General features: G+C 35.9%; 1 protein-coding gene across 1 annotated transcript in view; it reads left to right on the top strand.

Moving 5' to 3' along the window:
- KHDRBS2 (KH RNA binding domain containing, signal transduction associated 2) overlaps nucleotides 1–21,251 on the top strand; it is a 293,914-nt gene extending 272,663 nt beyond the window's left edge. Inside the window, exons 10-13 of the mRNA XM_026036664.1 lie at nucleotides 1,937–1,988; nucleotides 14,643–14,778; nucleotides 15,609–15,713; nucleotides 20,894–21,251. The gene's annotated coding sequence lies outside the window, so the exon portion shown is untranslated. The remainder of the gene's footprint in view (nucleotides 1–1,936; nucleotides 1,989–14,642; nucleotides 14,779–15,608; nucleotides 15,714–20,893) is intronic.
- The last annotated feature ends 2,501 nt before the right edge of the window (nucleotides 21,252–23,752 follow it).

The raw sequence follows: 23,752 nt of genomic DNA, 5'->3' as shown, positions 1-23,752 counted from the left end.
TCCTAGGGATTACTGCTCATTATTATCCTATGTACTACCTGTATTTCCTATAACATTGGAGTGACATTGGCATTAGTATTATTTTATAACACGGACTTAAAAAAAAAAACACAAAAACAGAAAATCTTTGGCAAGCATTGTCTATAGACCGTTCAAAGATGATGTTCTGTTGGTTGTATTCATTGCTGTGTGTAACTTAAAAGCATGACACTGTTACAGATCTTGAGTCTCTCTACATACTAGCTAAAGGCTGRGTTTTTGTTCAGGGTTGCTGAAAGACTGTAATATGATTCTTTCTTTTTTTTTCCTCTTTTTATTTGAACCAGACAATAATCAAGCTGTAGATAAGATGTTTTAACCTGTCTTTTTTAATATATGTTAGTTTAGATTAAGATGTTCGATATTAAGTTTGTAAATTTAATTTTAAATGCTGTTTTAATGGGGTTGAAAACAAGCAGCTACTGTATGTATGTAGCTAACTGAATTTGTTCAGTGTTTTAACCTGTATTTGTTAAAAAAAATCACATAAAGTTCCATGTGTAAGCTTCTCTAAATAGGAAACCATAATTTTGTCAAATATGTTTGCCATAATTTGTCAATAAAGCTGAAACCTTTTGTAACAAACTAAATTTGGAATTACTTGTTTTCTAGCTTTAAATGCCTGCTTTATTTCTTTTTCAAGAGATGCCTAAAATGTTTTATATATAAAAATTACAAAAATGAACCCAAGCCTGTTTTAAGATTTTTTGTGTAAGACTTTAAAAGTTGTATTAATAACTTCTGGTTGTTAAATAATTTAAAAGTTAACAAACTAAACTGTTACATGAATCATGGTTAGTATCCACTAATGTATAACATGTTAATGGAAAAAAATGCTTTAGAACAATAAATGGATTTTAAACTATCCTCTTAAGCTTGATCTTGCTAAACACAAACTCTGATTGACTTGTTTGTATTAGCATGTCTCTCGAGAGAATGTAATGGAGTTTAAAGAGGTAAGATTACCACTTACCACTGTTAGACTGTCTAAATGCTAGTTCTTCAACCTTTGAGTTTCCCCGCACATTAAATATCCCATTCAACATGTAAGCATTGCATAGCTTCACATATTTGTTTTCACTCAGAGGAGTGCGTTGACTGCATCTTTGTAGTATATAATAATTTGTCTTGATAAACAAATCATCAGTGTCACTGCCCACTTGTTGGTACTCAACTTCAAAAACTTTATTTGTAATTTTCAGTGCTAAATATCACCGCCCTTGAAGGCAGTTTAGAGGGCTGATATTTCTTATGAGACTATCAGATTGATGGCTGATGATTGTTAAGGAAATATGTCGCAGGACTCAAAGGATGACTAAACGTTAAACAGGTAACACTAATAGTAACTCTGTAATTTTGAGTATGCAACAGTAATGTTAAATATTCTCAGTTATTAAGTTACTGATAGTTAAAAAAGTAAACCTACCAAAAGATAACAAATAGGCATATAGGCTATTAAAACAGCTAATTAACATTAACTAGTGACAACAAAATTATTCTTCAATACATAACCCTCAAGGTAATAAACAGAACTAAAATTAACAATAATAGTAATGCAACTCTTGCTAACAACAAATATATAACCTAAATTTTGATGGAGAAAGAACAGAAAACTTGATGGCAGGGATACCAAAACTGTTAATCCTTTAAATACAGTTTTTTTGTTTACAGTGGCTTTTTGTCAATGATGTGATTGGTTTACTTTTTTGATGAGAATAAACTAGACGCCTATTACTGTTCAGTTTGTGAACAAAATCTCTTCCAGCTGGAGTTGCATGCTTACTCTTTTTGAATAGTTTGTGAAGCGTATGTTTTATTATTTGATTCTGAAATGTTGAAGTGAATTTAGTAGGCTACATAATGGTTACATTGAGTTTATTCTGTCTCACTATTTCAGGGACTCACAGGCTTTGGACAGCCAAGCAGCAGATCTGCTGAGAAGTGTTCAGGTAAGCTCTGCCATGTGTCAGGGTTTCTTTACTAATTCACATTTATATGTGCATTTATCTTTACTAATACATGAGATCATATTCAGCTAAAGGTTTAAAAAAGACAGTTATTTCCAGCTCTGTTTCCTTGCATAATAGGAACATGTTAGCGTATAATGTAAATCAGAGCATTTGCTTTTGTACAATATGTTACCTTTTGCTTTAGTGAAAGTCTTGTGTGGTATCTTAATGGTAAATACTAAGACAGTATACTTATAACTGGTCCTCCTAGAAAACAAGAGCTCATGTTTATTAAAAGCATGTCTAAATTTCAGAATAAATAAGTCTCATAACATAGAAATATACTGTCTTCTCTGTTGATCCTCAAATGTGCATCTTTGTATAACAAAAGTATTCATAGAGAAACAGGGGATTTGTTATTTATTCTTTTGCTTAGCAGCTATTTCTGTGTTATATTTCAGAAAGGAAAATACATTAATACCATTACCTGCAATGAGACAGATAAAGGCATAAATTTCTGTATTTTTCTGTTAAATGCAATTAAAGATGAAGTTGTATTTTGGATAACTTTGTTACATGGATTTCAGGTTGTATGCATGATTTTGGACTGAAAACAAATATCATTATTGGAAACACCAAAAGTTTCCAGCTCAGGGTTTTTCCACGCACACACGAGTGTCAAATTAATCACAATACAAAATGCACTGTTTTTTTGGAGCGTCATGGAGGTTAAACCAGATAATAATAAATTAACAAAACCTACTATGCTGCACATCAAAACCCAAGCACATTTGTTACTGTAGCATCTTTTCCCGTGGTTGTGGCCTGACTGATTTAAAATTTTGCTATATCAGTGTGCTCAGCAGTTACTTAAACGGCACATGTTATATAACAAGATCTAAAGGGCTTAATTTTGCCTCTGCCCTAAGAACCTTTATAAATTGGTTTGATTTATTTGGTACAGACACTCTACAGGCCAAAATGATATAACATGGCTTTAGGATTTGTCTGCACCTACCATTTGTATCATTTTGTATATACCACTATAATAAAAATTATGCATTCACATAGTTCATATAGTCATATAATCGTGTTTCAGTTGGTGTATTTTATTTCTATACAGATAGGGAAAACACACACTTCTGGTATAAATATGCTTTCATACATGGTTACAGATTGTTATGCATTATAGATTTTATTGTATAAGTATTTCAGGAAAATCTCATATGCCTTACCATAGTGATTAACTGCACAAAACTGGGAGCAGACGGCATTTGATGTGAGATTCAGAGAAAAGTATGTATAATAAATTTCTCACTTGTGGATCAGATTTTTATGTAAGGAGAACTGGTGTAAACTCTCTGAAGATGTACTGCAATAAATACTGTTTTATAGCAGAACAGTGTCCTTTCATATCATTGTCTCAAAGTCCACTTTTACAGCTGCTCTTTGTGTAGAATAAAAGAGATACAGAAAAAGCCAGAAAAATGATACATTCCAAAATACTCTTACAAGAAAATTATTTAGAAAAAAACATAGGATAAGTCAGTGCAAACAACTGCTTCTGCAAACATTATACTTCTATTGATTTCTCAGGAGATTAGTAAGAAAATTTTCCTTGACAGAATATGCTAGTCTATCCTAACTACAAAGCATATTTAATCTCCATTTCTGAAGAAGTTTTATAGCTAATCAACTGTATCTTCTTAATAAAAAATCCATCTTCTTTCTGATTTATGAAAGAGCAACCGTAGAATCTGATTATTCTAATTAGCAGTCATCACTAGGTCTTACATGATGTATTCCATACATCCACCAAACAGCCAAGTCAGCCCTAATCACGAGATCTTGAAAATTTACAGTCAAAAAAATCACTTATGTTACAGATAATTCCAAGACAGCAAATCATAAACATGCTTTGTTTGGATGAATGTGCATACTGATTAATTTTCTTAGTATTAGAAAAAAGGAACCAGTGTCAATTACTAAAGCAAAGATTAAACAACAAAGAAAAATATAAGATACAAGAGTTGAGAAGTCAAAATTTCCCCTAAAACTTTTCTAAGATGTTTTTCTTGGTTGACCAAGAAAAATACGTAAAACAGATGTATTTTTATATAGAAAACATACAGAACATATATGTTTTTAAAAGAAATAGGTGCATTGTAGCTTTCAGTATTTTAAATAGTAAAATATTATTTTGGAATCTTTTGAAACCCTCCTGTTTTATGAGAAAGAAATATATGCACAGCTAGGTAGGGACCTTTATTGCCCTAGTTAGGTACACTATTGCATTATAAAGGCAAGTAACATAGATGCCAAAAATTAATTGTCTTGAATAGAATCAATGAGCCTGTTGGATTTCTAGCCCAGTGATMGATAGTGGAGCGGATGGCACAGAGATGGATCCATAACCCCTTATGTCTACTCAAGCGACATTCTGAAGATTTACTCCAAAGTCTGGAAGCAGTTTTCAAGTGGAGAAATTGCACTTCTGGACTCTTTCGTTTGGCAGCCAGGAGTTCAGGAGTCATTATAACTGAAAGAATTAATTTATTCAGGCATTATAACGGAAAGAATGAATTAGATCAACAGTCTTTATCAGAAAAATAACACCGTGTATTTTCTCTACAGCCTACAGTGTTTGAACATGATATTAAATCTCCATGTATGTAAACTGAGAAATTTAGGAAAGAGACTTGACTTCATCTCAAAGGATATTTAGAAAGTTCTAGTTTACTGAGGTCCTCAGCTTCTGCTCAGGGTAATGGTACCACAGCCATAAAGCTAGGAGACCTTTCCTACTGCGCATGCCCTGTTCAATCTGTAATCCCAGGATAATTGCTCAATTATACTAGAATTTATGATGATTTCCAAGTTCAGTAACATGGATGTTTGAGCAGGGCATAACTGCATATAAAACAGATCGATAGGCCCTAAAGGAATGACTATGAAGACCTAGTTCCTAAGCAGCTCAGGGTATAATTTTTTGTGCCTCTACTGCTAGGGAACTCGTCAGCTCCCCACGTGTACTGAGGTACTAAGCTGARTAGCTGGAATTTAGTAAGGGACCCAAGTTAACTTTAGAATATGGATAATGAACATACATTACTGCACCCATTTAAAGGTTTGATATTTTAACATTAGAATATGGATTTATGATAGCACTCATGAAATAACATCCAGGAGAACAGTCTGAAGGTTTAAGCTAAGAATAAGAAAGTGATCTATTTTGTTGAAATAAAACTAGATTTGGTTGATGTCAGTGATGTACTTCMTTCATATTTAACAGTGGCAGTCTTATTTGTATATGACTTCTCTAATAAATTACATCTGGAGTTTTGGAAGAGTCAAATAATGCAGTTTCAATTTAAAAGAGATGGGAGTGCTGAGTTAAATGTCAGGGAGAAAAATACAAGTCAGCAAGAAGAGAAACCTTGGGAAGATTTCCATATTGGATTTTGATTMATAAGCAAGCTAAATCAAGGTTATATAAAGGAAAAAATAGGGATACCATCATTATATGTCAATGATGTTCTCTATACAACCTACTACTACATAACAATACTGCATACTCTCTAAAATCAGCTGCTGTATATGCCATCTTTTATATAAAATATGAAAATAAGAGCAGACAGTTTTTCAGAAATTTCCTAAGCAAATAAATCTTTTGATAGAAAGTGGTCTTTCCTGTGATTATAATCTCACTGCAGAATCTTTATATTTAACAACTTCATTGATATTTCTACCCTCATAAGTACAAACTGAATTCCCTGATAATGTTGTAAAACATGTAAATRGCTCAAAAATGCAAAAAGAGCACATGGTTTAAGAAAGTCTTCATAAAATCAGAGTTGTAGATTATAAATTAAAAAACTAAAACAAAAACTAAAGTTAAAAACTACAACTGTAGTTGTTCATAAAGTAAGGTTGTAGATTATAAATTCATTCTGTGTTATAAAAAAGTCACACATTCCAATTAAAAAGTAGATGTAATTTGAGGGGCTCAGGAGGGCAGAGTTAATTTGTTAATTAATTTTATAAATATAGAAATTCAAGAAGTTAATTTTACAACAACATTTAAAGGTTCGTTTCCAAGAAATTGCAAAATTTTTAGTTTAGAGAATTTGAAAATGCTGGATACAATTAAAGAAATGTCAAARGGTTGCAACCATCCTTGTAACTATTTCATATAACCCTCTATTATCAAAATATTAGGGAATGTACAAAAAGAACTTAAATAAATATGCAAAGTCACAAAAAGTTCTATTTGTATTCTAAACAGAAAAATAAACCCAGCTTMCTCTGAGGTTTCCTTCATCAAAATTTCTAGATTCACTTTTTGACCCCTATTGGTAACTGGAAGAGTTATTGATAAGGGTATCTCATCTTATTGCAATGGAGTTAGAACAGGTGCTCAGGTAACTTTCTCAGTACAGTTAAGGCTTCAGAGACAATCACCATATGCCATGCTGTGTTCTTACCTAATGCATTTTTCCAGTCATTAATGTCGCCCATTGGGACCCAGCTAAAGCCCCTTTGAAACCATTAAGTCTTTCCTTTGACTTCAGTTGGTTTTTAGTCCTGTGGGTTAGATGCTAACATTCACTTGGAGACATTAAGGAAAACAATTCCCAGCAGCAGATTTTCTGGTTTATGTACTTATTAGAAAAATGATGAGCCTTGCTCATGAATATGTTAATGCTTTGTAGTGAAGATGTTGTATGTCAAGTCTGGTTTTATAGCTGTGGAATCTAAAGATGAACTGTGGTCTCCAGTATGAGTACCTAAAAGATTTTCAGTTCGTCCCTCATCTCTGACTGAGCAAGTCATTTACTCTAACTCAGTAGAACATTTTAAATTTTTGAAATATATCTCTACATCGTGCATATATGGAACAAATGTGTTCTCAAACAGGAGGTAACCATGTTAACTTAAGCATAAATCTTGGTTTTCTAAACATCTACTAAAAACATACCACTGTTTCAAAGATTGGCTTCTCTTATATAAATCCTTATAAAAGACTATATTTAGTATTTATTGAAAGGCATAAATGCTTCCATTCCTAAAACAATTGAATCATCTTTGAAATCCAGAGTGGGCTGCCGGAAAATAACAAGATTAYTTGAGAAAGTAATCTCAGACTTTCATACTTCAAACCTGTAAATCAGAAGGAAAGTTTATGAGAGGAAGATCACACTCATACTATCTTGATACAGGACAAGCATTCATGCTTTAAAAGAAAATGAAAGAAGAAGCCCTATAAAACTTATTTTTAAATCCTATCTGTGTCCAAAGAACTTATCGAGATTCTGTGCAGAAACTGTCAGAACTTTGTGATGTCTTTTAGCAGCATTCGAATGCACAACTAGCATAATGGAAATGCTTTGGTGCCCCAATAAGAATAAAGTTATTATGAAAAATCRGTTGTGAAAACAGTGCTTCTTATTTCTTCTTCTTGCTGTGCTCCATTGATTTAATTAATTAAGTATAGTTTCTTACAACAGACGAAATGTAGGTGACATAAAGTGTGCAAGTACCTGCTTATATCATGTCAGGCATTGCTCTTGGCGTGCTCAGTACATTAGCTGATGATGGATGACTGACTTATAGGAAAACARTGGTTGCATTTGTTGTACTCCCTGGCATTACAGGACCTTTGGACTGTGTATTGGAGATGATGATACTAAAACTGCTGAGCTCTTCCTTTATGACTTCTTAGCAGTCTGGTTATTTTCTTTACTTCTGCCGAGTAAATGGAACAAAATRTGTAAGTGTTTTGCTTCATAGTTTACTGTGTTCACTTATGACTTCATATTTATTGCTTATCTCATTCTTTAGTATAAATAGTAAATTACTGATTATATTTATTCTTGGTTAAAACAATCTCATATGGACTGCAGGCGGTTCTGCCACATTTCTTCCTTCTTTTTCTATTTCCCCTCACCCATCTTCCCAGAAAACTGTTCATATACCTGCCTTAGCTAAAAAGATAACCAGACACACTCATGTTTGAATGAAATGCTGTTATTCTCTGATAAAATRGAGACATCAGCTTAATATACTAAGAGTGTTTTAAATTGACAGCTTATTTCTTATTCTGTATGGTATTCTGAACATTATACATCTTTTTAATATCCATATTAGAATCCAGAATGCAAAGATATAAACTGGCCAGAATGCTCTATTAAGTTGGATTCGTTTAATCAAGATAGTTTTTTGATAAAGAATTTAATCCTACCAATCTTACTTGAGTTTCACTCGCTAAAAATCCATGCTGATATCAAGGAAAGCTTTTGCTGGAATGAAAAGGGAATATGAAATTCAGAATTTTTTATGTAATCTTTTTTTTTATAGCTTAATTGAATTTAAACAGAGCAAGTATCTGTTAAGTACTGAATTGAGTCATTTAAGCCGTTGTCCTCCTTAGTGCAAAAGCGGCTTTGTGCTGCAGCATGCAATGGTTTTGACCCAGGAAGAGCACTTTGAAAAGCAAATGCTAAGCAGCAAATGTGAGAAATGGCCACCCTGGGCCATCTTTTAGGACAGAGCAGATTGCCCATCTCCTGGGCCATCCACAGCCACAGACCACCAAGTTTTTGGGAGGGAGAGATGCCTATGACCGTTGTGTCCCTGGCCTCATTCATTCACTTCTCATTGCTAATTTTAGTTGTCAGTGTGAAATAATGATTGCAGCTCCCTAAGACACTCTTACCCTGATTGGACCTTCACCTCTGGGAAAGTGGATGCAGCTTTGCAAGGGGCATCCTAGTTTAACCCTCATGGAAAGTGCTGAGAGTAGAAAATGGAGTTGGTTGCAATACAAATATTAGGATGTTAAGTTGAAGAAAGTAATTTTCCCATGTGCAAGAAAAAAATTCTGTTGAATATATTCACCCAGACTATCAGTGACTTCAAATCTCAGCTCAGCCAATTTATGGTCTTATTTTCATATAGTAAAAACTGCCAAATAACTTTATGAACCGGGCATGCAGCTGTTCTTTACACAGCCCATAGTAACAGTATTCCACTCATTTGCAGTTCTGAGCCAAAAACAGGACAGCTCACTAGATTAAAAACTCTGCAGGATATACACTGCAGGAAGACCAGTGCTTGACTGAAAGAAGGGAAGGAGGAGTGTTGCCAGCAGGTCGAGGGAGGGGGTCCTGCCCCTGTCCTCAGCTCTGGTGAGGCCGCACCTGGAGTATTGGGTGCAGTTCTGGGCTCCCCACTATAAGAGGGATGTGGAGCTGCGGGAGAGGGTCCAGCAGAGAGTGACAAAGATGATTAAGGGACTGGAAAATCTCTCATATGAGAAGAGACAAAGCGAGCTGGGCCTGTTTAGCCTGGTGAAGAGAAGGCTGAGGRGAGATATAACATGTATAAGTTCATGAAGGGAGAATGCAGGGAGGAAGGGGCCAAGCTCTTCTCATTGGTGGCCAGTGACAGGACAAGGGGTAATGGGTGCAAACTGCAACACAGGCACTTCCATCTCCATGTGAGGAAGAACTTTTCTGTGAGGGTGACAGAGCCCTGGMACAGGCTGCCCAGGGAGGCYGTGGAGTCTCCTTCTCTGGAGATCTTTCAAACCCGCCTGGATGCCGCCCTGTGCCCCGTGCTCTGGGTGTCCCTGCTGGAGCAGGGGGATTGGACTAGATGATCTCTAGAGGTCCCTTCCAATCTTAACCATTCTGTGATTCTGTGAAGACTGCTAACTATAGCAGCASTAGTATTGAGTAACTCTCATAGATCTCAAATAGACCCTACAAAACTTCATGGSCCTCACAATTTTAGAAAGATGCTTCCATTTTTCATAATTTTAGAGGTAATTTTGGATGAATCATGAGTCTTCCCAAAAGATACCCATTGTCAGCAATGCAAACTTGCTAGAAGTTGTACTAGAATACCTGTATTCCCCCATCTCCTTACAACTTCATTGATCAGGTGATTCACTGATTTTTTTCTATTATTGTAAAAATATAATTACTGTGGGATCAGGGGAGTTTTGGAGTATTTTGATCAATGAGTTTCAAACACCTAACTTGACACCACAGATACCTGTTAGGGTAGGTACCTGTAGGGTGCTTTTTCTTCCATAAAAATATTTCAGAGTACCTAAACTTGGTACTCCCAAACTCTCTCCAAATGTACCTTCTCGCCTTTGGCTAGAGAAGAAATTAACTTAAGCACCTAAACAAACATATCCCTCATCTGTCTGAATTACCTCTTGATGCATTGATTTTAGTAAGATTTGGTTTTAATTAGTCTCTCATAGACCTGATTATGTTAATATTATCACACAGATTTACTCTCTCTCAAAAATGTTGTGTGATGACACAGACCGTCTCACTTAAAACATTAACAAGCAGCAACTAATCCTGTTTTCCTCATTGAATACGTAGGTCCCACTTTGTCTTGGTTTTYAGAATTTTTGAGCCATTCCTTAGGGAATATCCAGTGTTCAGAAGCTCTTGCATGGTGCTCAGGGAACTGAGAGCATTCAACATCATTTGAAAGAGATCAGTGGGAAGTGAAGGGCCTTTCCCCATCCCTGGTCCTACCATTAGCACCCTCTCTAGTCTAGGACACATCAAGACTCAGGCTCCTTCCAGCATATGGGCTGTGGTATTTCCCTGTATGCTTTAGTCTGTGTCAAATGAGAGATAATTCAGATTACTGCAGTCTGCAAAAAAGAAGACCATGTTAAAGTAGTTCAGCTAATGTTTGCCACTGACCAAGAGCTCTTACATGGCTATGTCTGATGCCTTGCACTTAGAGGCAGGACAATATGTGTCTAAGTTCTTACACTCTTTAATACATTCTGTAGTARAGACGAATAACATTTAATCACCTTTCTCACAGAGATGACATAAAAAAATGACACTACCTTCATGCACTGCATTGAACATAGAAATGGTATTTTTGAAAATGCCAAGCATTCTGAGAAACAATGTCCTTTTTGCATGGGGATGTAGTAACTCATTGAGACAGCCATGCTGAAAACAAATGTTGGGAATTCTGGCTTTTTTTTTGTTTTTCAGTTTTCCAGTTGTTCTAGAAAACTCCTGGTACCTTCACCAGGATTTTGAGAACACACAGTCATGTTCACAAGGTTCATTTGCCATAATATTGCTACTGGTGACAATAGGCAATGAAAATCTGTGAAAAAGTAGATAATTGTGTACAGTGGAAGGCTGGAAAAAAAAAGAAAAAAAATCATACCATTGGTGCTTAAGGCAGATACAAGTGTTTATTTTAATCTCATATTCTGAATAAATTAGGTCTTGTGGAGAGAAATTAAGTAAGTGTCCTGCATCATACAGTCATACACCACACAGTCCTTGCACAGGGACGCTCTGTTCCTTGTCATTGYTTGTTTTGAAAATACTGTGCTTACCACTCTATTTTAGGATTTGCCCTTTGCAAATAATAGTAGATAGCAGTTCGGTGGGACTATGCCTCAGTTTAGGTTTTTTCTACTCCTTACRGTACCTAACTGTAGATTTTGCCCTTTGAAACCTTTTCCAAAATGATGTCCAGAATAATTTTAATTTTAGTTTTGTTTCCTTCTATATTTCCTGGGTTTACTGGGTATTCAAACAATCATATAAGGTACACTTTTCCTTTGAACTTTAGTTCAATTGGGAAGGAAAAAAAAGAAAAACAGTGATTGGTGATTTCCAGTAAATGGGCAACATGTTGCAGTATCAGAAGTTATGCCAGATAGTTTTGGAAAACAGAGCAAAAGGAACGTGATCCACAGCTATCCATACCTATCATATTCACAGGTAAGAAAAATCAGTGTTATTCCAGAGTCCTTTTCCTASCTAGAGCTGGAAATCTTGAGGTCATAGTATCCATACGTCGTTTTCATTCCTATGCATCTTGCACATAAATTAGCATGAGAATGAGGACTAGAAATAGGTAAAAATACAGATTTGGGGAGGAATTACATAAATTACAGTTAATTGTGTTACCATTGTAAATACTTCAAAAATAATAATATAGAGCTTTTAAACATGTATTCCATATTTATCTCAGTGTGAAATGAGATTAATACGGCTAAGGTGAATTATTTCATTATTTCCAGTTTGCACATAGGAAATGTAAGGAGAACACTGTGGCTGTTCACACTGTATCACACTGGATACTATGGAATGGAATCAAATTTTCCTCTGGTAGTATTTTTGTTGATTTACTTGCTTATCAAAGGAATCAGATTTTCTCAGAAGAGGACACTTCTATCAATAATCATGAATATTTTCAAAATAGAACTTAAAATCTTCCATTTATTTGAGTATCAAAGACCTATCTTTGTTTTCAGAAGAGTCTTGCTCCTGTCACTAGCCCACACTTCAGGATGTCAAAAATCAGGAATAACCACTGTCACACAAATAAGGTTCTAAATACACTCCCCATAAAACATCTTTTTGAACACCTTGCCTTGCATCTTTATATAGATATTCTGGAAATTTAATATATTACACATTTTGAGGCAGTCAGCTAGTATTAATGAAAGCCAGAGAAATACTGAAGATATATTTGTATCTATGTATATATAAAATCTTCATATTTCATAATAGYTTGAATTGCTGCTGAAGTGAGCCTACTTTGTATTTCTTAAAGCATCCCTAATGATGGGGATTTGTTGCTGTACTCATACAATATAGTGATGATCTATGGAAACAGGTAAGCAAGTAAGGAAAAAAATGGATAAATGCATGCCTTCTTCTAAAAGTAGATAAACAACTGGGGAATATTCATCTTGAATCTAATAGATTTAAGAAAGTACAGGCCAAGTAATAAATTTATTAAATTGTTGGTTAAACATAGATCTCACAGCTGAGTTCTAGGTACATCTGAAAATGCACATAGAGCTTTAGATGAGTAAACATTCCTTGCAACAGTGATATAGAGCTTGTGGATATTTAGTTAGGATTGTATTTGACCTTTAGACCATGTCCTGAATTTTCCCTCTTCTCAACGTCCTATATTATTTTTAACCCTGTTGACAGGACTCCTGGTCTTTATAAGCCACCTGACTCCACTCAGCCCACTCAGATTAAAGGTGCTTCTCCTTTGTGTCTAAGCTGACCAACCAAAGATGTTGTGTTCTTCACACATGGTCTTCATTACTGAAGCCTGCARTGAAGATCAATGAATATTATGTAAGGACATAAAAGTGGAAGGATATCAGAAGATARAAGTGTATGCAGATTCGCAGAGCATTTGAATTGCATCTCATGAAGTCAGATGTCACTGAAATAATAATTCGGTATTTTATATGTTTCCCTGTGGTGGCTGTGCTATTCCATAGCACTAACTGTTGAAGTATCAGTCACAAAGTCTGTAACATACAATTTAATAGAGGAGTTTGCCACCRAAGAAGTTGAGGTTCACACTGAATTTTTGCTAGCTTTGAGACCTGTTTATCCGTTGAGGACACAGAAATCTGTCCTTGAGAAAAGAACTGCCTTCCTCTTCCCACTGGAGCAGAGAGGAAATACAGCATGACTGTGCATCTGGGCTCATGCACAAGTGTGTAAATGAAACACAGGAAGCCTTACTCAAAGATGCTATTACTGGATTAAAATAATAATAATAAAAAAAATCAAGCAATAATACTGAGAAATAATGAGAAATAAAAGTTAGTCTGTCACCACCCTAAAATGCTTCTAAAAGTGCAATAGTACCATAAAAAAAAACCTTTATTTGCTACAAATAMTAAAACTGTAGCATGAAACTAATCAAATTCAAATCAGTTCTACTGTATAATTTTCAGTGAAGAGGTGCTTAGGAAATACAAAATGAACTCCAAAAGGGAAGGCTCATTGCTGCCTCATCAAAACCAGCCAGCTTTAAACACCAGCCAGTCAGGTGGYAAGTTTGTCATTTCTCAACTGCACTCCTAGAGGAAAGTTGTCAAGAAGGCTTGACAGCCTTTAAACTTCTCAGAGCATTTTTATCTGTTTATGAACCTCATGTTGATCTRCTGCTGGGAGGATGGGAGGAGAGGCACAGTAACAGCAGTTCTGTTAAAATATATTTGCAGCCATGAATGTCAAGTGGAGTTTATGGTGTGAAAAAATTAGTAGTTCCTGGAGAGAAATTTTCACCACCCCTCAAGTCTGCTTCTTTCTTGTCTAATTGTGTCCAGCTACTTTGGAGGACTAAGGAATATCAATGATTAATTGCCTAGGTGTCAGAGAACTACAGACTTGTAATACATCATTAAAAGTCAGAGATCAGGGAGTCTGAATCAAAATGGGAAGCTCCAAATGAATATATTACTGCTATATACAATTAATGGCACAAGCCAGAAACCATTTATGTTCATAATTTAGAACAGTGACATATCTCTGGTGAAAACATATTTACAGTAATTTTGCATTGCCCTCTACAGGCTTTGTGCAAAAGAGAGGGAGAGATGAATTTATATGCACCAAGGCAGCAACAGAGAAACCTGTCTTTGAACTGTTCTTTCATTTTAATCAGCATGAGCTCTTCTAAATAGCAGAAGGAATTACGAGTAGGTGGAGATCATCTAGGTTACTGAGGGAAAATCACTCTCGGAGGAGTAACTTTGCAACCTGAGGAACAGAGTTTGCCCTTTATGTGATTTGGGGTGACCAGGTCTTCTCTGTTTTAACCCAGGCATGAACAGCAATTGCAAGACTGCTGACCTGAAGACTCTTCACTACCTGGAGGTCTCATTTCCCTTCCATTAGGAATTATACCTGTGTCTTGGAAGAATTCTCTAATGCTGAGTARCATCTTCTATTTTACATCCGTAAGTGTGGGACTCTGTAGCTATTTCAGTTATTTTTGGTGTTGGTTGTAGTCCCATTAAGTTTCTGAGGTTCTTAAATTGCTTCTTAGAGTTTATTTGTCTTATAACTCAGAGTATAAAAGTAGCCCCATAAACATTAATTGAACAGCCATTAAGCAGTATGGCTGTTTGTTTTGGGTTGATAGAGGACATAAAGCTTCATACCCTGTGGTGGAAAACAATTAGATCTGATGATGAACATGCTATTAAATATACTATTACCAGACTTCTATCAGTTTACCTTGACRAAATAGCAGCCAGCTGTAGCAAAGCCATACACAAGTGGTACAAAGTCATATTTTAATTGTCATGTCATAGTCTGTTATAAATATTGTAGAGTTTCTAATGTTTTATGCTAATGACAGTGACTAATAGTAGTCATTATCTCCATTCGTTCTCATAAAAAATTTCCTCAAGAGAGAGTGATTGTTACTAGAACGCTACTTAAAATTAAGCTGGGTTTTTCTAAAATAGTATAAAAACACTTAAATACCAAGAAGCTGGCTAGCTAATTTATTTGGTTTTGAGTGTGTTTGACAACTACAACTGTTAACTATACCATGAGTTGAACTGATAATCCTTTTTAGAAATGTTTTTTAGCATACTAACATACATATATATGTCATTATCTTTGTGTGTTCTCTACTGAGCAGGATACAAGGTGAACCTCATAATGCCGAGAACTTGTGGCCAGAAAAAGGCTGACTTGTCCCTGTAAAGGCTTATTATCAAGAATATTGAATTTCCTCATCCATTTCTTATTTCAGTTATGAATTCTGCTTACTTGACAGGTACAGAGCACTTCATTATGTGAAGGAACAGAAATGCTTAAATGGATGAAGCAGCTATTTACGTCTGATAGGAGCTAAGTGGGACATTAAATTAATGCCAAACAAGTGAGTGCTCATTTTAGTTTCGTTATAAATGGCTGCAGCACCGCAGWAATGTGTTGACTCTCATGTGCTGACAAGTACTATATTTCTTACAAACTTCCCTTAGAACTCAATGTGGAAAGACAAATTCACACTCTGCATGATAAAATCAGCAGTAGATAGATTAATAATTGAATAAGAATCTCTGGGGAAACACCATAGTTTACCAGGATAGTTGGTGACTGACTGGTTTTAAGCAGAGGCTCCTGTCATAAGTRTGCACTTACATAAGCCCAAGGTAAGAGCTGCTGCTGTGGCTTTTGATACCAAATCCCCCTACTACTTTTAGAAAACCTCTGTTTACTTGCATAATAAGCATTTTGCAGATCCATGAGCAGGCTGCCTGTAATTAATCTTGGCAGTGTATGGACTTGCTCGTGCCTGGTTCCTCTGGGACTGTTCTATATACAGTCAAATATACAGTCAAATTCAAGACAGTTCCTTTTCACTCTGTCTTCATTTCCAAATGATGAGTGGCGTATGAGTGAATGAAACACTTCCTTACTGTATGAGAAGGCTCTTACCATATGTCTGCCAATCTTCAGTTCATACATAGCTGAAACATTTTCCTGAAGAGGAAAACCCTGTTGAAAGAGCCAGCTTCTGTCAGAAAAGCATACAGTGGGCCTACCACCATCTGCATTTCCGTCCCTGTAAGCGAAGCTGAGGTCCTTASTGATTCACATGCTCAGCATGCATTCCACATTTTGGGAGAGTATGGGCAGGATGGAAATAAAGGAACTCCCTCTCTTTTGGATAGTAGCAAAGAAAACAAGATTATTTTTAGGAAATTAAAGGAAATATTTGTAGTTTATTCATAGGAAATAAACTGCTTTTTACAGGCACCACCAAGCCCATGAGACAGCTAATAACACCAAAACTGTGATCATTCCTCACACCTTTTGTGTTCAAAGGCATTGGCTGAGCAATGTAACTTCTCATAGACAGCAGTACTGCCTATTGGGGCAAGTCCTCATTTTGTAAAATCAGTAGTTTATTGTACCAATACCAAGAAGGTGAAATCAATCTGAACAATCAGAGAATTTATCCCAGCTAGAGAAAGAGTAGCAAAATTTGGCATACTGTTATTAGATTAAGCCCACGTATCTGTCAGCTCTACTAACCAACTATCCATGCAGACTTCAGTCACTGTGTGAACTGCTGAGGTGGAACTGACTTCTGCATTTGGCCTTTCTTAATTGCAGATTGGATTTGAAGATACTGGATTTGAAAACTTTTTATATAAGAAGTATTTTAACAGTTCCTGTGTCCCTTGAAGCAGGAGAGCGGTAGATAAGTCCTAGAGCTTCATATTCGTAAAATGAAGTAATGTCTCAATGTATTAGACATCCTTAAAATATGCTGCAAGTGACTCAGCTGAGGAARTAACACTACATCTTTTGCTTTGCAGTGTCAAAACACAGAAGCAGATGTTACAGATTTGAGAATATCAGATGAAAGAATAAACATGCTGAAAGAAAGCATCATTTTCAGCGTAGTCTTAGGCGCTTGAAGCAAAGATGTGGAAAGGAAATTGGATTTGCTTATATATTTTTAGTGGGCAGAAGTTGTGTTTCAGAGTAATTATTTTATTTGAGTCACACCTACATAGGAGCTGTCATTGCTGTTACCAGCAAGGACACACAACAGGCCTCACAGCACCACACCATTGCCATCAACTGAGTGTTTGAGGAAAAGACTAGATATATAAAAAAAGTCATGAACTTCTGGATGAGAGGAATTCACCCGAATTACACCAAGAATAGAGGAATAAAAAGCAGCAATCATAGGGGAGGGGAAGATCATGAGTCATTAACCATTGCTTTATGCTTCATATATCTGTGCATGGGGCTTCACCCTATTAACTTCTCTCTACTCATTCTGTTCTTCTTCTGGAATACAATTTTAAATCTGTTCCATTTTTTTCACAAATATTATATGGTCTGATAACTTTGGAATTTTTCTGTGAGTGTATACAAGGCCCTCAAGAGGCACCATTGTTTACTCTTAGCATCTGAAATAGTCATCAGCTTTCACCTCTGCAGGCAGTTATCAGTCCTGTAGAAGCAAACAGATGTTTCCAAAGCCTTCTTGTGAACAAATAAAGCAGTGGCTTTTATCCAGGGTTTTCAGGTCACTGGATGTTCTAAACAGCAAAGCAAGTTAAAAGAACCTCTGTTCTTTTACTATCATGGTAATTTTGCACTTGAATATTTGAGAATTTGTTARTATAAAAGCTATTGGAGAAGATAGGGAGTATGTTTTTTCTACCATTGCCTTGCAAGTAGCAATAATTGGAAGTACTAAAAATTACAGCTTTCTTTCAAATGTGTGCTTATTAAAAAGAGCATCTCGGACTCCAAGTTTTTATCCTTGGTGACTTCCAATCAGATGTAATCCACTTAGAAGTGAACAGGTAATTATCTTATCATCTAATCACTCATACTGATGCCTTTCTAGGCCAGATTTTTTTTTCCAGTGCATTCACAATCTTATTTTCTTCATTTTCTTTTTATTCTTATTATGCTTCTTCTGAAATGTAGAGTTTGGATATGCAGTGGATTGTAAGTTGGCAAATCTGTTGATCATCCATTTGTGTATAGGTACATCTTTATGGAGTTGTTCCCAGAAAAATAAACTGCAAAACTAGATATTTGAGCAGAGAAATGAGGGGGGGGGAAGAAAAACAAAATCCTTTTTTTGCTGAACTTCAGCATGGTTATATAGAAACCGGTAAGTACTGCACTCCCCATATGCGTCCTGCCAAATGCTCATTCCAGAACTGGCCAGAAGTGTTGAGCAGGATGTTTGCAGCAGCAAATGATTGCTGCTTCAGCCGGTGCAGAATTGCAGTTCTTTCCTTGAGAGCTCTTGGGATGACAGACTCAAGAAGAATGGACAGGGTCCCATAGAGGCATAATTGCCCACAGTGGTCACTGTGAGAACCCAGATTATTCCCTGATGGCTGCTACAGCTCTGCAGGACTGGCAAGGATAACATTCATTACAGCACCAGCAGATTTTGATTTCTTTCTAGCTCACCTTAAGAAGAGCAAGGGCAGAGAGTTTCAGGAAATTCTCTTTATTAGAGAATTTCTCCAACAAATTTCTGTTTCCAGAAATTCTTGGTTAGTTTGTTAACTTTTTTAGAGTTTAACAAGTCAGATAGGATGCTAATTATATAGAGTGCTCTCAGCTTTTTCATAAATGATGCATGTCTGGTGTCCCTTCCTTAAACCCAGCAAGTGCTATGCAATTCTGCTTCGTCTCCTTTTCCTGTTTGAGAAAGTAGAACTCACTTTTCCAGTCTCTCATTTGACACATGCAACCTTTTTGATCAAGAAAGCTGCATCTCTTTTCCCTTCTACTTTCCTGTCTACTGAAGGAGATTTTCCACTCTCTGTGCTGCTCATCAGTTCCCTAGTATTTCTTAGTCCAATTAGCGTGCTATATTTCTTCCATTCTGTCTCTTTAATACTTAAGTAAAATGCAAAGTGTGTGCTGACTTCAGAATTGAAATGTCTATTTTGAACTTTACTCTGCAGAAACTACTTACTTTGGGCATTAGTTTGAGATATTGGATAACCRAGGCCCAAACCCAAGCTAGGCAAAAACTTACTAATGTCAGAGATTTGTAACAGTGACTTGGTACTGGCCACCAAGTCGGGGTTCACAACTAGGAGTTTGAGACGCACAGACCATCCCCGTGAGGAATGCCTGTGCCTCTGGGAAAACTTCCTGCCTAATCTCAGGAATTTGATGGCTCATTTCTGCCTTAAAGGATGGAGATTTACATTACWTTTCATTCATTTTTAAGCAAAATGCTATTTTAGTGTTTCACTCTCTTGTAAAAGTTCCACACTAGATTTCTCTAAATGTGAAAGAGAGGCTTGGTGGGTTTCTTATTTTTTTACAGGGAAAAAAGGGTTTTGTGGACTGTTACTTTCTTTGACTGTGCAAAAGAACAGATGCCTTATGTTATCTCTTATAACCCTTTCTTTTTAATTCCCTACTGTTCACCTTTTTTGCTAAACTAACACATGGACCTTTTAAACCTGTCTCTTTTTTTCACTTCAGTATATTTGATGTTTGTCTCTGAATTCTGATGCTTTGCCTTTTTTTTTTTTTTTAATAAATAGAAGGGTTTTTGTAAAGAAGGAATATTGACATGACAGTTTCCATTTGAGTCAACAGCATCTTTACAAATCTTTTAGACAGAGATTCAAGCTGTACATTTGGGTTATAAAGTAATCTAAGATTCTAATTGCACTTTGCATTTCAAGTGTTTACTGTTTCTTGGACATCTCTTGTGTATTGAACTGGTGTTTCTATCAGGATGGCCACAGTGATTTATAGATATTTTTGATGAATACAATGAATTTAAAATCCAGGAATTTGTATTAGTAGACAGACTACTAAAGGATATCATCCTGCATCTTGTCAAAACACGGTGTGTTTCTCAGTTGCCTTCTTAAATCTGAGCACTGAAATTTCTTAGCAGTCTTTTCAGATCTATCTTACTCATGGTTTTGTTTTCTTCCTGTCTTGATATTTCATTTTCAGCCATCAGCCATGTTCTTGTTTTAATTAATATATATTCATCATCAATTTTGATATCGATACCAAGGTGCTGTAATATCAGTCTTATAATATGGTTTACAAATCATTCTTATTCCTTGTTGGAAAACATGTTCACTGCTTAGGACTCATGCAGTTCATTTATAAAAATCAGAAATAAATCTCTCAGGACATTTCTTTCCAACACACCACAAAATAGAGTGTAAGCACTAGGAGACTTTTTCAGCCTCTTCAATTATGTCACATAATGACAACACTGGAATGAATATCTGGAATTAGGSGGGGAAAAAAAGCTATCTATGTCCATCGTTCATGTGCTCCAGCACTCATCTCTCTTGTTTACTTATCTGTATCCCAGAAATATTATTTGYTGTGATGTGGATTTTTTTTTAGCATTCTTATAAATATAAATTGCTGAGTGAAGAACAGCTATTTTCTAAGTATTTGTGCATTGTGAGCAGGCATTCAGCTTATGAATTCAGCTGGAGGAACAAGCTGTAGCTCATGCTATATCTAACAATACGGTGGCAAGAATTCACTTCCAAGAAAATAACGTATGTGTTTCAGATGTACACAAACATAGGCACAGGACTGAGAACGAAAGAGCAGCAGTTTCTACCTCATGGAAATTGGTTGGTACAATTAATTCTGACTTTTTTCTCAAGTGTAGAAAAAGAATGAGGGGCAACACAGAGTAAACAGCCAATATGTAAGTTTATCTGAATGAATTGTATTCAACAGGACAGTTAATGATAAATGTAATGACCCTGAAAAATAAATATGGGAACTCATTTAGACTTTTTCCTAAAACCACAAAGAATAATCTACAGTAAGCTATAAAAAGTGTCATTAAGTCATCAATATTTATGAATAGTTTTCTCTTGTGGTTTCTGAGATTCTGTTTCTCCCAGGATTGTGAATGACTAGATGCATCTCCAAGAACAGATATGGAAATTTCCATGAGTCAGACTGACAAAAAAAGAAGAAGAAAAAATCATACCTTACTGCAGTAATGACAAATCCTCTTCACCTCAGTGGGTCTAATCACAGCTGTAGAGATTGTAAGATTTCTTTCTAAAATTGTACTATGCTAAATATAACAATATAGAAGACAGTTTAATAAATGAGTTGCATCAAGTCATTTCAGTACTATTCTCTGGAGTGTAGTCTGTGTACTAATAAAAATCTCCATCATTTTTATTAATTCCATTAAAGTAGCACACCACCTCCAAATATTTATGGATATCAAGCAGACTCGCTTCAGGATAAGCCCTTCATACACACCAGAGGTACCATTTTCTGAAAGGTAAACAAGTGGCATTTGCTGAGCCATAATCCCTAAATCAGAAACACAAATGTTTGGATTAACAAAAAACAGAAAAACTCATTCTTCCTTGTTGACCTCCCATTCCTTACCTTTTTTGTTTTCAGTGTTAAGTGCATGACGAACGTTTTTTATTCCGTGCAGGAAATTAAGGGTGGCTATTTTGATAGTAACTACCCAGGACAGCAGTACTYAAGGTTAGGGCAATCCAAACTTTCCCTGATGCTCACTGACTTCAGGAGATTTGACGTCAGGCCTTCAATTTGCTGCTGCAGATATGAAGCAGCTCAGAGTCAATATTCTTGAGAATCAGGAAAATGCAAAAGGATACTTATTTTATCCCTTTAAAAGARTGGATGGCCCTGATACAGTAAAAAGTTGGGAAAATACAAAGCTTAAGCATATGTGAAGTGTATCTGAAATCTGTGTAACTGAAATCATGCACCCCTGTGGCTGCATGTTTAATAATCTTTGCTTTTTAGCACAGACCTGGAACTGTTGTCTTTCACATTTGCAGTGCATATGTGCATAATATAGGCTGCAGGTGTACAGAACAATGCATATGAACTAAGRGTGTGATAGCGAGTCAGCTGCTTAAACCAAACGCCAAGGGAATGAAGTTTGAAGTCCTTTTCCCAGCATATATATGTCCAGATCTTTTTTCCTCCAAGGGATTAGATGCAAAGAGGATGAGATCCAGAAAYTGGAGAAGGAAGAGGGATATGTGCCCAGCAATAGTGAGGACCCTGGCACTCCTGCGCCCAGTGTTATGGGAGCTGCCAGGGCTCCTGGGCTCTGGCCAAGCCAGTCAGAAATGGAGTGATTAGGTCAACCCATTGGCCTGGGAGAGTCACCTGGTGTTACCAGTGATAAGATGACAAAACATTCACATTTACACAGGAAATACACTTTAAACTTCCTCATATTTCCTCACAACTACACAGTGACTAGATTCTAGATTTTGTTGTTATTGTTGCAGAGATCTGTTTTGTTTGGAAAGTCTTTTTGTATTTAAGCAAGAATCAGGAAGCGCTTGGATTGTCCACATAAAAGAGATCAGTCCTTCAAAACAACTACAAAATGATAAAAATTAAATTTTTAATTGTTTTAATAAATCCATTTCATGCTCTATTTCATTGTTTTATTCATTTCTAAACATCACATTAGATTTCATTATACTCTGTAAAAAGAAAGAGAGCTTTTCAATTTTGTTATTTAATAAAATGCATGGGTTAGGGAAGGTGTTTATTATAATTTCCTGCCTATACAAATAGCAGATTTTTTTATTATTATTATTCTTAGCTTGTCATAAGAAATCCCAATTTCTAGGTATCATAAAAACATGCCCTGATGTCAAGATTCACCTATTTCCCTTTTCAAAATACAGCATAGTTCTATATGACTTGGCTTTAATGCTGGAGTAAAGCAAAAAGTGTTTATTGCCATGCTGAATAATGAGCTATGTACATTTCACCTGCTGGGCATGTAGTCTGTGCCTTCAACACGAGGAAAAGCTATTTCCAATGGTTATGACTTTTAAAGTTCATAATTTGAAATAATCTGTGTACTGATGTCATTGGGGGGAAATCTAATTTTTCTGCATCCTTACTCATACCATGAAAGGGCCTGGGAAACAATAGCAGAGCATATTTTATTTTGGCTGCAACCTTGAGGCTAGAACTGACTTGGTACAGTGCACTTGTATTTATAGTTTATACAGTGCTACATTTGATCCTTGATTTTATTATTCCACTGTCAAATAATTCATGTCCTTCCAATTTTTGTCACTCTGAGTTACTTTATTCCCTTGGAACAAGGCCAGAAAAATAAGACTGGGCCTCTTTAATCATACCTGTTGAAAGACTGTGTGAATTGAGAACACTGCCCTGTCCATGGATGACAGTGTGTGCATATATCCATAAAAAAACCCACTGACCTGTGCCAGGCAGACAGAATACAAATATGCCTGAAAAAATTACCATTTGATTTATCACTTGGAAGGCTCCTGGCCAATAAGAATCCTGGCAAAGACTGTCCATAGCTTGGGGTTGTGGTTAGGGTTTTTATTAGAAAATCTTTTTATTTTTTTACCAGAAAAAAAA

This window comes from Nothoprocta perdicaria, unplaced genomic scaffold (assembly GCF_003342845.1).
Source record: "Nothoprocta perdicaria isolate Ctin4 unplaced genomic scaffold, notPer1 scaffold_184, whole genome shotgun sequence".
Classification (NCBI taxonomy): domain Eukaryota; kingdom Metazoa; phylum Chordata; class Aves; order Tinamiformes; family Tinamidae; genus Nothoprocta; species Nothoprocta perdicaria.
This window is presented reverse-complemented; position numbering and strand designations above follow the sequence as displayed.